The sequence below is a fragment of the Balaenoptera borealis genome (assembly GCF_965194805.1).
Source record: "Balaenoptera borealis genome assembly, chromosome: 2".
Lineage (NCBI taxonomy): Eukaryota > Metazoa > Chordata > Mammalia > Artiodactyla > Balaenopteridae > Balaenoptera > Balaenoptera borealis.
In genome coordinates, this window is record NC_138867.1 from 60,365,328 (window position 1) to 60,379,030 (window position 13,703).

The 13,703-nt window shown below is 42.8% G+C and overlaps 2 long non-coding RNA genes across 2 annotated transcripts in view; both read left to right on the plus strand.

Moving 5' to 3' along the window:
• On the plus strand, positions 1-1,734 carry LOC309622554. Its single transcript, XR_014240969.1, has 2 exons — positions 1-139; positions 1,338-1,734. It is a non-coding gene; the product is annotated as an uncharacterized lncRNA (long non-coding RNA).
• A 1,614-nt stretch (positions 1,735-3,348) lies between these two features.
• Positions 3,349-13,703, plus strand: part of LOC309622626 — a 169,232-nt gene continuing 158,877 nt past the window's right edge. Inside the window, exon 1 of the long non-coding RNA XR_014241041.1 lies at positions 3,349-3,426. This is a non-coding gene — a long non-coding RNA (uncharacterized lncRNA). The remainder of the gene's footprint in view (positions 3,427-13,703) is intronic.

The following is a 13,703-nucleotide window of genomic DNA, read 5'->3' on the forward strand; positions in this document are numbered from 1 at the left end:
CTCAACAGCTGTGGAAGGAAGGGGAGGGAAGCCGAATGGGCAGGGGAGGAAGTTGAGCTGGGGTGCGCGCTCAGTCAAGGCCTTGGCCGACCCCAGGTGGAGCTCAAGAGCGGAAATGACCCCGCGGAGTTGTCCTCAGGTAAGGCGAGAAGGCCAGGCTTTAGAGGGCTGCTGCGTTACCAGTTACTGAATGCAGGCTGCCCAGGAAGGGGGCCATGGCCACGGTCGTGTTCCTCAGTTCTGAGGAAGGCAGAGAGCTGTGTGTCTTCTGCTGCCAGCACCCCCAGGGGCCAGGCAAGAAGTCCTTCCTTCTCCAAGGAGATTCTGAGGCGCTCAGTGCAATGCCCGCTTTGACCCTTCACCCTAACACAGAGATACAGACCTAGGAAAATGAGGCCTCAGTTCCTGCCAGCAATCCTCTTTCAAAAAGAGGGAGATTTTTTTTTTTTTTAAATCTGGCTATTTGTTAAAAAGACAAGGATAAGAAAAAAGTAAGGTAATCAATACAAGAAGTCATCAGCATTGTCTAAGTCAGTTATTTGTCTCTCTGGGGGCAAACAAGAGGTCTAAACTGGTAGTTGTCTAAATTTTGGTTTACCACCTGCTGCATTTATGTCTTTTTAACTGTATTTGCGTTAAACACGTCATGATAAACTTTGAGAGTATTCTTAGAATTGGATCCAAATTGGCATGGTCATATTTTAAAATTTTAGTTGCTTCCTAAATCCATTATATGTGCTATCACTTTACGTGTATTTTGTGAATTAAGTTGGATTATAGTGTGACTTTTTAATTTACAATTCCAGTTGCTCATTGGTGATATATAGGAATACAGGGGACTTTTGTATAATGATGTTTAATGGAAAGTTTTCTGTGACAGTGTATTTGTGTCCTTTCGGCGCTGAGTACCACCATGGGGCTGAACTCCTTTATTCGGGGTTAGAGCTGGGGAATTCATTCTTGCTTTGAGACTCCATCACTTTCCACACCCCCAAGTGACATTGCAAGTGGTAGATAGTTTATTGGCTGCTTACAGGACTGCAGAGGGACACATTTGAGGCACTCTTCCCTGGTATTCCTTGCTAAGGTCCAGTCATTAGTAAATCAAACCATTTAGGATGCTTCTGCTATTTCTGTTGCAGGGCCCTTCAAAACAATGATCTTCACAGCCTGTGGCTGGTTATATATTTTAGGGTCAGGCTTTTAAAACTGCATTTATTATTTTCTCTCTGATCACAAAAGCACTGCATGGTAGAAGGTTGGAAAAAAACAGAAAAGTAAAAGAAAAAAATAAACCTACCACTTAGAGATAATGACACCTAGCATTTAAATTCTAGTCTTTCTGGGACTTCCCTGGTGGCGCAGTGGTTAAGAATCCGCCTGCCAATGCAGGGGACAAGGGTTTGATCCCTGGCCCGGGAAGATCCCACATGCCACGGAGCAACTAAGCCCGTGTACCACAACTACTGAGCCTGCACTCTAGAGCCCGTGAGCCACAACTACTGAGCCCACGTGCCACAACTACTGAAGCCCATGCGCCTAGATCCCGTGATTCGCAACAAGAGAAGCCACCGCAATGAGAAGCCCACGCACCGTAACAAAGAGTAGCCCCCGCTCGCCACAACTAGAGAAAGACCGCATGCAGCAACGAAGACCCAATGCAGCCAAATATAAATAAATAAATGTTCCTTTAAAAATTTAACAAATAAATAAATAAATTCTAGTCTTTCTGTATCCACATAGTATTTTATTTTTAGCAGTTAAGTGGTTAAGGACAGAGACTCTAGAACCAAGCTGGAATTCCTGCTTTGACATTCACTAGCAAGGTGTTTGGGGGGCAAGTATTATAATATCTGGGTGCCTTAGCTTCCTAGGTTGCAAATGAGCTAATAACAGTGCCTGGCTCAGAGGGTTGTTTGGCTCCTTAATAAGCATATGTAAAGCACGTAGAACAGAGCCCAGCTAGTGGTAAGTGCTATATAATGGCTCCTTTTATGATTGTGGTAGACTGTTCAAGGAGAATGATATTCCTGCAACCCCATAGCTATTTCCTAGGAACTCTCCTAAATAAAAGTGACTTGAATCCTTTTTAAAGTTGCTGTTTCCACAATCTGCCCAATAGCACTGGATTAAAGGACACTTCTGATCTTGAATGAATTTACATACTCTTTTGGAGTGTTTGTCTGAGGGTCTGCTTCTCTCAAACCTAGCTTGTGCAGTGAAAGCTCAAATTCATGGGAATCACCTTTGCTTCCTTCCACCTCTTATGGACACTGTCTTCTTTTTGTCCTGGGACCGTCGTTCTTCAGTTGATGCTGGAGAAACAATTCTTAACTCTCCATTACCTTAAAAACTAAGCTGCTGAAAGGGAAAAGTATTTAGGAAAGCACATTTTTTAAAAGCAGCTAGCTGTATTTGGAAGGCAGCAGGCCAAAACAGAGCATACGTGAAATACAGGTCCCTGCTTTTTCCTGCCCTGAAGATCTGGTAGAGGGCACTGGGTAAAAGCTTACTCATATCTGTCAGAATCATACCAGGTCTCTGCGGGGTGTGGCCTTTCGCAGCCCAGGGGCATCTGAAACAATTTTCCTTCTCTTTTCCATAATTTTTGAGTGCACCAAGCCCCTGGATCTAAACTCTTAATTTGTTCTCAGTAATTACATTGAAGAATTGACCGTTGTTCCGAGCAGTGAAAATGAAGGTTTTGTTTGGCCTATAGACTTTGCTTCCAGGGCAAGATGCCAAGTCTGAGCACGTCTGGGCATGAAGAAGGGACCAGAAGAAGGGACCTTTGTGGCCCAAGAGCTCGTACCTTTGAATGAATGAATATTCAGAGGATTTTATGGCACTCTGTGAGCACACACTTCACTCAGACAGGAGTCTGAAATCAGGAAGCTGCAAGTCAATGTTATGAGAATGAAGAAAGAATGAAAAAGGAGAGACATGCTGGTGAGGGTATTGTCTTTAAGTTCTCATAACTGTTTCTCCTTGTGATTTTGAAAATACAACCTGAGCAGGGATATGAAGTCACGTGCATTTTATGGTCTCAAGTTTCCCTTAGCCACGTAAGTCATTTTTTTTTTTTTTTTTTTTTTTTTTTAATAGCTACTTTATTTATTTATTTATTTATTTTTCGCTGTGTTGGGTCTTCGGTTCGTGCGAGGGCTTTCTCTAGTTACGGCAAGTGGGGGCCACTCTTCATCGCGGTGCGGAGACCGCTCTTCATCGCGGTGCGCGGGCCTCTCACTATCGCGGCCCCTCCCGTTGCGGGGCACAGGCTCCAGACGCGCAGGCTCAGTAGTTGTGGCTCACGGGCCCAGCTGCTCCGTGGCATGTGGGATCTTCCCAGACCAGGGCTCGAACCCGTGTCCCCTGCATTAGCAGGCAGATTCTCAACCACTGCGCCACCAGGGAAGCCCCACGTAAGTCATTTTTGACAGCAGTTGCTATAAAATCCCAAATAAAGTTGGAAGACTTTCTATTTCTTTATCTGAGGATATTTGGAAATATTGAACTATCAGGAGGAAATGATAACTTTAAAAAATTATGTATATTCACATAGTACTAAATCTATTTGCATACCCACAATTATCTGAGACGTTGTGGTTTCATTCATTCATTCATTTGTTCATTCATTCAATCTGTCATTCATCCAGCAAATATTTATTTACAGGCATCGTATTAATAGTTAAGGCTGGGGTATTTCCCAGTTCCATTAGGGTTTTTCCAGCCTTCCATTGTGATTTTACACCGTGTAGGCTTGGCTTGCCATCAGTGTACTCATATTTGCATTTTGAATGTGTCTCCTCCCAACTCTGAAACCACGGAAAGAAGTCATATAGGGAAACTTGAGAGGAATGAGGGGGAAAAGAAGAAAAGCACAGGCAGAAAAGGAGCTCAATTTCTGTCACCCTTATTAGACTGTTAGTCTAGAAGAGAACCAGAAGAATGCAGAGTGCCTGGGTTGTGAAATGGTGGTCTTCAATTGCCATTTTTTATCCAAGGATTATAAATAAAGCCGTTATTGCCTCATTAAAACCTGGCCTGTTAAAAATGGTAAAGTGGCTCAGAATGGCACCAGCCAGGAAAGGAAAAGGGAAACCTCATAGGCAGGAGGTGAGAGTCAACATTGCACCTCCTTGCTTTTCACAAAGGCTTTTGTTTTCGAGAGGCTCTGAGTTTTGCCACAGTGTGAGGAAACATCCCAGGGGTTCCCCAAACTGTGCATCAATTTCTTCTGCACCTTTTCTGGGTCACTTGTGATGCCCACAGTGAGCAGGAACAGCAAGTTACACTCTGATTTTTCTGATGGTGGTGGTGTTCCAGGCAGATCCTTGATCAGTTTCACCAGCATGCCTTTTCTCTGTCTCACTTGTGTATTTTTAAAATGCCATATACAATGTTATGTAACTTAAACAAGTTAAAACTTTAAAAAGTGTCTCAATATTTTGTGTATATATATTCCTGCTACAGACAAAAGGTTGGGTTTTTTTCACCACTTGCTGGTTACATAAGAAAGAAAACTATCATCCCGGACAAAGCCAGGAATGGGACACTAGTGCAGGACAAAGATGCAGGGCCACAGTGCAGAATTTGGGTGAAGCAACAGTGCCCTCTTCTGGCGACAATGAAGAATCAGCCAAAATTCAAGACGATTAAGGCCTGGAGATTCTACTGTACAGCATAGTGCCCATAGGTAACAATACTGTATTGTGTTCTTGAAATTTTGCCAGGAGGGTAGGTCTTACGTTAAGTGTTCGTATCACAAAATTATAATAATAAATAAAGAGGGCGGGAGGAAACTTGGAAGTGATGGATATGTCCATGGCCTAGATTGCAGTGATGGTTTCATGGATATATACTTACTCCCAAACTCATTAAGTTGTATATATTAAAAATGTACAGCTTTTTGTACGTCAATCATACCTCAATAAAGTACTTTTTTAAGTTAAAAAAAAAAAAAAAACCAACCAAGATATTGGAAAAGAAAGAGTGAACACAGTGTGGGGCCTTTTGAGCAGCTGCATAGCCCTGAAGGTTATGACTCAAATGAGCACGGCCAAGTGTAATCTGGAGGCCGGTCTGTCTGCAACAATGTGATGCCACTCTTGTGCTCGACAGACTGGCAAACAGAGGGCACAGCTGGGCCATCTGTCTCCCCAGCACAGACTGGACATTTCCCACTGGCCAGTCCAATGCCATTGCCCCTTCTGCACACAATGCTAATATAAGTTGTCTTCAAGGCTACTGGACAGGGACCCATTTGTCCACGGGGATGGTCTTGGAGCTAATAAGAATGACGAGAATGGCGAGCATTTATTTTTGTCTTATCGTGGGCTAAACACTACACATGCCTGTCTCATTTAATCCCTGCAGCAACCCAAAAAGACTGAAAGTCTCAGTGGGTGAAGCCAGAACCCAAGGTGGGTTTTATCCCACTAGAGTTGCGCTCCTAACCACTCACCTACCCTGTCTCCTCTACTTACCTGATTAGCTAGGGCCCCTGCTCTTCCATCCCCTGGAAGGCCAGGTTTGGACCCCTGGCACATATGCAGAGAATTTACAAGAGGAGGAGAAAAAGTGAATTGTTTGGTTTTCTTTGCTTCACGTTGACAGGTCTGATAAGGATGTGACAAATGAGAAGCTGGAATCAACTGACTAAAATTACATGTTTTTTAAAAAATCATCTTTACCCTTTAACCATAGTTGATTAAACGTCTTACCAGATCATTCTTTCATTCTGGCACGCTGTACCCACTAGAAATGGGTACATCAATTCACAAGCAAAATAATGTCCTAATCAAGTTGCTTTCAAAAATGTAGTTCAGACATAGTTTCTTAACTATGGAATGAAGCACTATTTCCCCAGCTATGATTAAACACCGAATATTGAGAGTCACATCTCTGCCCACTTCAATGTCTGCAGTCCAAATATCTGGGGAAGCTCTGTGTGTCTTCCTGGAAGGATTTGGAGAGAACATGCAATGGAAAATGAAGGAAGCACTGAACTTCTTGGCTATATCCAACAACTGTGAGATTATAGTTAAAAACCTAAGATATGGGGCTTCCCTGGTGGTGCAGTGGTTAAGAATCTGCCTGCCAATGCAGGGGACACGGGTTCGAGCCCTGGTCCGGGAAGGTCCCACAGGCTGCGGAGCAACTAAGCCCGTGTACCACAATTACTGAGCCTGCGCTCTGGAGCCCACAAGCCACAACTACTGAAGCCCGCGCGCCTAGAGCCTGAGCTCTGCAACAAGAGAAGCCACCGCAACGAGAAGCCCGTGCACCGCAACGAAGAATAGCTCCCGCTCGACGCAACTGGAGAAAGCCGTGCGCAGCAACAAATACCCAATGCAGCCAAAGATAAATAATAAATAAATTTAAAACAAACAAACAAACAAACAAAACCCTAAGATATACAGATTATGCTAAAGTTTGAAATCCTTAGATTGGACAGTGGTTTACAGATGGGAAGGATGTTGTCAGTGAGGAGACATGGATCCTCCTTGAGAATGTCATGGTGCTTTTCACTCCCTGAAGAAGCCAAACACAATAAACCTCAATTGTCTAGAAGCCAACTAGACATTAATAAAGCTAGATGACTAATAAAACATCTAGAATGATTAATAAAACATTTTCCTATACTGAACTTTTAGAGAAAAGATGCTAAACACAAGAAAATATGTCCCTGTTGGAGCTTTTTTTATTATTTATTTATTTATTTTTCGGGGGGAGCTTTTAAAATTTTCTTATTTTTTTTTGGCCGCACCATGCAGCATGTGGGATCATGTGGGATCTTAGTTCCCCCCCACCAGGGATCGAACCTGGGCCCTCTGCAATGGGAGCGTGGAGTCTTAACCACTGGACCACCAGGGAAGTCCCTTTTGGAGCTTTTTTTTTAAAAAGCAAGTAACATCTACCCAAGCAACAAATCAGTAAGAAATATCTCAAATTGAGAAATAAAAATGAACAGTATGAAGGCAATATTGACAGATGTGGGGAGCAGCTGAAGAACAGAAAACAGAAACCATCCCACGTGGCAGCCTCTGCGGAGCGGGCTGGAGCTTGCGGGGTGGGGACCGGAGACTGCTGCCTTTCCTGTTGTCCTTCTGTGCTGATTATGCATCCACTAGTTTGGTTAATGTTAGGAATTTTTAAAAGTCAACAACAAAAATTAAAATGTTATTTAAAAAAAAAAACCCATTTATTATCTCACAGTGGGTCAGAAGTGCCAGCACAGAGTGGCTCAACTGTTTCCTCTGCTCAGAGCCTCCCATGGCTGAAGTTGTGGTTCAGCCTGCTGAGCTCTTATCTAGAGGCTCAAAGGAAGATTCCCCTTCCAAACTCATTTCAGGTTGTTGACAAAATTCAGTTCCTTGAGGTTGTAGGACTGTGGTCTCCGTTTCTTTGACTCACAAACCCCTTCATCTTCAAGCCAATGATGGTTCATTGAATCCTTCTCCTGCATCTATCTGTTTTCCTTTTCTGTCTGCCTTTTCTGCTTTTAAGGGCTCATGTAATTACATTGGGTCCACATGGATAATACAAGATAATCTATCTATCTCAAGGCCAGTTGATTAGTAACTTGATTATATCCACAGTGTCCCTTTTGCTACATAATACAACATAACCACAGTCATGACAATGGAGGGCAGAGACCGTGGGAGCCAAGCTACTACAGAAGCTTAAATATCGAGATAAAATCAACAGTCCTTGGAAATGGATGAAGGAACAATAATTATATTCTTCTTCCTTGAAGACAGATGCAAGTGGAGAGAAGTTACAGCCCAATATCAGGTAACAGGCTACTGTTCTTTTTCAGCTAGTATCAGATGCTTTGTAGGTCTGGCTCGTAACTGTAAGTGATGGGAACTGGATCAGAGCAAGAGTGGCCTGAGCTGTAGTCCCAGCCCTGTGGGTTGTTAAATACAAGACAACAGGCCCAAAATGGAATCACTTAGGCTAAGCCCCACATCACCAAACCGAGTCTTAATTACAGTTTCGGCTCTCCCAGAAATGGAATTTTAAACCAGTCAATCAGGAATGGCCTGATCAGCACTAGTTAGGTCACCTGCCTGATAGCCCTGTCATCCGCTAAAGGTTGCTATAACCAACCTGCTTTTTGCCTACTGTAACTTGCTTGTCCTTGCTGCCTTCTGCCTGTAAGGGTCTTCCATTCTGTACAGCTCCTTAGAGCTCCTTTCTGTCTGCTAACTTGGATGCTGCTCAGTTCAAATAGATTTTCCCTCAAATAAACTCTTAAATTTTTAAATATGCCTCAGTTTATCTTTTAACAGCGTCCTTGAGCAAGTCAGTCCATCTCTTAAGGCCCTGGTTTCCTAATTTGTAAAAGGAAGGAATTGAACCAGATAGTCTCTTCCAAAGAAATGCTATTTTTAATCAAATATAGAGTCAAAATAGAAATGGCTTTTTCTTTTTAAATGTCCTAATGTTTGGACCATTTAGAATGATTTTCATAAGGCAATGCAAGATTCTCAGGCATCAAATAATATGACCATTCATAGAGAACTGCAGTTTTTAGAGTGTTTTGTGCTTTATAATCCTCAAATGTCCTAGGCAACTAGACATTATGGTTATTGGGGCCCATTTTCCTGATGAGAAACTGAGTCTGAGAGAATATATACCTAGCCCAGCATCACATAGTTGTGAAGTGGTGGTGTTGCAGCCTGCACATGGGTTCTTTTGACCTCTGTTAGACTACCTTTGTCGTTTTTCCACCGTGTGTCTAGCCCCTAGCCCAGCACACAGTAGTAAAACAATAAACATTTGTGGAATGAACAAATGAATGGTTTAACAAATGAATGACTCTCCCAACTATCTCACAAAGAAATAACCAAAGTATGCTCATTGCTCTGTATTTGCTAAGTCAAGAAATCTAACAAAGCATTTAAAATAGATGTTCAACTTGGGCTAAGCCCAGATGATTTGTCTGACATGATCTGGAAAACCCCATTTCCAGAATATTTTGCCTAATCAGAGTTTCACTGGATGCCTCAAGAAATAGGACCACATTCAGAGCCATGAATTAGAGGAAAGTTCCCCCAAACCTCCAAAGAAGAACCGTCATCAGCATGTGATGAATGAACCTTTGCAAACAACTTGGGTTTCCTTGGAAACATGGACCATTCCAACTGTAAACTAACCAACATCTCTGCGCTTTTCCTCTCAAGATAAGAAGTGTTAAATCACCCAGAGAGCAAGTCACCCAAAGGGGAGGTAATTTATTTCTGCTCCTTGGTGATTAATTGGTCTGCACTCCTTGGTGCAAGAAATAAGACTTAGGTAATGGAAAACCAGAGCATATCTCCTGGTGGGAAAGCCTCACAGTAAGTCGTGGGTTGTTAATTCTAACATGCCAGCACAAATCCTCCTGGCCTGTGGTCTGGTAGGTAAGTCTATTCACCAGCTCTATGTAACAGTACCTTTATGTCAGACAAACTAGGAATTCCCTTAAAAGTCTAACCCTAAATTTTTTTGCTGGGTCTAATACTTAAGTCTGCAGTGAGGAGCCTATACAGAAATTAGTTTGAAGTCCATAGGTAATACAATATACATGGATCACCTATAAATAATAATTCATGTCCATTTATAGTCACACCATGGCTTACAGAGTGTTTTGAACACTTAGTCATCCTGTGAGGTAGGTACTATCATTATCCCTGTTTTGTTAATGAGGAAACAGGGGTAACAATGTATTTTAATTTGCCCAAGAGCCCACAATTAGTAAATGGCAAACACCAGACCCCAGACTTTTTTACTCAGAACCTGTGTTCTTCCTAATTTGTGGTCAGCGAACCCGCTCGTGCAACCAGCAGGCAGCTCCTGAATACAGAGTGGCTTCTTACCTTCCTGTATTTTCTAAATCGGTGGATACAAAAATCACAGCAGCTCTCATACTTGGGGACATTCTGCAAAATTTTTTACATTGAAAGGGGTCCTTATACTTGGGTAGTAATTATGAATCTTAGGACACAAACTTAGAAGTATAAGAAATATATTTTTCTCTTTCTAGAATAGAACTTGATTTTTATTATAAGCCCCTAATCTGCTGGTTTGGTGAAAACTTAATCTGAGTCATTTAAGGGATTCCCTCCCTCACCACGCACCCTCCCACTTTTCCCCTAGGGCTGTGCCCAAGTTCCAAAGTGCTCTTTAAGAGCCAGAAGGTGAAGGATAGAGGCCCATCTGGGGCCCTCCACCATCTGTCCATGGCACCACTGCCAGAACAACCATCCCCCCTTTTGATCTTCATTAGGTGGTCACTGAGTCACCCCAGCTTCCCTGCCCTTCTCAGTTACCCTGTGTCATTTTGCTGCCCTGTTCACACTGGAAACTCTGCTAGGTTGTCTAAGGCCCTTTCAGCCCAAACACACCACACAACTCGCTTCCTCTGAGGTCATGTCACAGCCCCAGGCCTATCCCATCAGGAGTAAGGGAGAAATGCCTCCTTCTCAGGGAACTACCCACACCTACACCAGTGGCAGTCTCTTTTTATGTCAATTATTTTTAATGCCCCCTTAGCCTTCCTAAAACAGAATTTTTAGACAATATAATCTATCAAATATAACTTCACAAAAACTCAATAAAATTCCTTAACTGTAATGTAGAGGAGAAACAAATGGAAAATTATAATAAAATCATATACACTTAAATATGTAAGTGCCCTAGCATGACTACACGAAAAGATATCAAAAGAAGTCAGATGGCCGAACACGTATGCAGAATCATTGTGAATATGGGTCTCCAGATGTAGCCTGAAACTGGGCCTTATATTGGCCATTCAAGTACCATGACTCACATCATCAACATGATTTAACAAAATGATGATCAGCTCTTGCTAAAGTCCCAAACAGAACAAAGAGCTGTCTCTCAGTTTTCACAGTGGTCCCCCTCCTGAATAATCTGGTGGCTATTAAAACACTGCAAAAGTACTATGTGTTTATAAGCACAGTAGGTAACATTCACTTCTGGCCAAAATGGAATCACAGGGACCAGATTTACCTTCCCACTTGAAACAAGTAAAACCAGACAAAGCATACAAAACAAGGACCTTCAAGACATCGGGTCAGCAGGCAATGAAGGCCACAGGACCTCTAAGTACCTCCTCTCTCTTTGCTTGAATGAACAGACACACATTTACAGTTTACTAAGTGAGGCTCCCACAGGAATTGTGAGGTTGGCGGTGGTGTCGGTGTAGATAGTTTTGGCTAAAAGTGATACCTTTAAACCCTGATAAAGTCCCTGGAATTCTGTCATGATTGACTCATTTCTGTTAAAATCAGTGGGATTGTGCACTGTGCTGGCCTGAGAGGCATGAGCAGACACAATGTGCATCACTTAAGCCAAAATCCACCCATCAGCATTTATGGAGCCCCCGCTATGTGTCTGGTTCTGGGGGGTCGGAGGATACACCTCCAGGGAGCTCAGAGACTAGCCTAAGCATTCTAAATCAGCCATAAGGCCACCTCGTGCCAAACACCTCAATGTCCTATGCAACAAAAGATAAAGATGTTGCATATCCCATGGACGCCCGCCTGGGTGGCTCCAGGGTGTAGATGGCGAGCCCACCCAGCTCTCTCCTGGTGAAGCGGCCTTCGCTCCCTTTGCCCCACTCAGATGTGTGCCTCTGGAACCAGGTGTGGCCAGCCCATGCTAGTGCCCAGTGTGAAGAGGCAACACATCTTTGGAATCTGGCCAACTTAAAACATCCGCGCCCAGGAAGTAGCAGGTATTGTGCACTTTCTATTTAATCCTCACACCAGCGCTTCTCAAACTTTAATGTGTGTACAAATCACTTGTGGGTCTTGTTCAACGGCAGATTCTGATTCAGAAGGTCTGGGGTAGGTGCAGAGATTCTGCTTTTCTAACAAGCTCCCAGGTGATGTCCATGATGCTGGGCTGCAGGCCACACCTGAGTAGTGAGGCCTGACAAGATGCAGCATCATGGAAGCCATCTGTAACCACAGAATCACACAAAGACATTCCCATGAGTTTTACGGACAGCTCTTCAATCCCTTGGGACTATGACTCCTTGGAGATGAGGTTAGCCTTCATTCCTTAGTTAAGGGGATCCGACACATAAATAAATACATTGCATAGAATGTAAGGAGAATGACGGACTCTCTGGGGAGGTGAGGGAAGGCTTCCGGGAGGAGGTGATTTCTGAGCTGGGTGTGTAAAGATAGGAGTTCAGCGGGTGGAGAGGAGAGACAGCCATGGAGGGGTGAGTGCCTGCAAGGCACACACAGCCACACTGAAAGGTTAAAGACTCCATGGACCATGTATTTCAGAGAGAGCACACTGAGTTTTGTGTAGGGAGCCAGCTAGAGAGGAAGCAGACCAGGGAGATAGCTCTGTCCAATGCAAGAGACAGCACAAGTCTGGACTAAGTAGAGAGAGCAGGGAAGCAGGAAGCGGGATCTTCATAACCTGTGGATGGGTGCCTGGTGCCTTTTACTGGGACAGTTGTGGATGTGGAAGGTAGGGGCACAGCTGTGCAGGCGCTGAGGCTGGGTGGGGTTGAATGTCCAGGAGACGGACACTAGCTATCTGACCTTGATCCCATGAGCACAGGAGCGGTGGTGGAGTCGGGGCTCTAGTCCTCCCAGGGAGGGTGCAGGTGTGGTGAGGCGCTGGGAAAGCCGCACGAAGTGGTTCTTTGGCTCAGGGTGCCCTTTCCCATTTCAACAATACTGAGTATCTATTAACATGAGGATATAAAATGATATGTTTGCTTCTGCCGGGCACTAATAAGGGCTGTGATGAGAATATCAATGTGATTTTAAGAATGTTCTAACCAATATCCAGGTAAGCATGGTGATACTAACCCTTAAAGTGTTGAACCTTTTTTTAAATTTTTGGATAGAATTTTAGATTACTGACTGTTGATCTCTCAACATCTATAAGAATCACCATTCATTATAGTGTGGCAAAGCCAGTTAGTTAGAACCAGTCGGCAATCAGTCTCTATGCTAATTCACACAATTAGGTACTGCACTATTATTAAATGCAAATGACTTGCAGCAATGAAAAAAATCAGTTTATTTTTAAGGGAGTCAAATCCAATTTTCACAGCAAAGCCAGTCTTCCACCAATGATTATTCTTGCTACTTTATGTGTTATTTGTCAGAACTTCTACATAATAGGTTCTCCCCCCTCAATGGATATGCATATCTTACTGGTGTTTATTTTTTTAAGTTATACTTTCAATAATCTATTATGCAACTTGAGATATACAAGTTATAGTTTGGAAGAATTTATTTTGATTATTAGTAAAGAAAATTTATTCACAGGATTGCATACTCTGAAATATGAGAGAAGCAACGTTTTCTATGTCTTTCTTGACTTACGGAGGATAAAAAAGAGATTCCAGCAATTTGATAAAATTTACTGTACTCTGATGCACACATTTTCTCTCTTCTGACCAAATCAGTCTACTACTGACATTTATGCACAGCTAAGCTGACAAGGTACGGAATCTTTCATTTTCATTATTTCTTAAATTTATTTCACATATATTTAGTGAGCACACAGTAGTATCCAAATTGGTAATTAAAGGAAAAGTGGTCAGTTAAAATGATGACTGTCATTTGCATTATTTTTTACATGCACAGTATCATTTAATTCTCAAGATTCTGGGTAGAAATTTTTAAAAATTATCTTCATTTATGGATAAGACTACT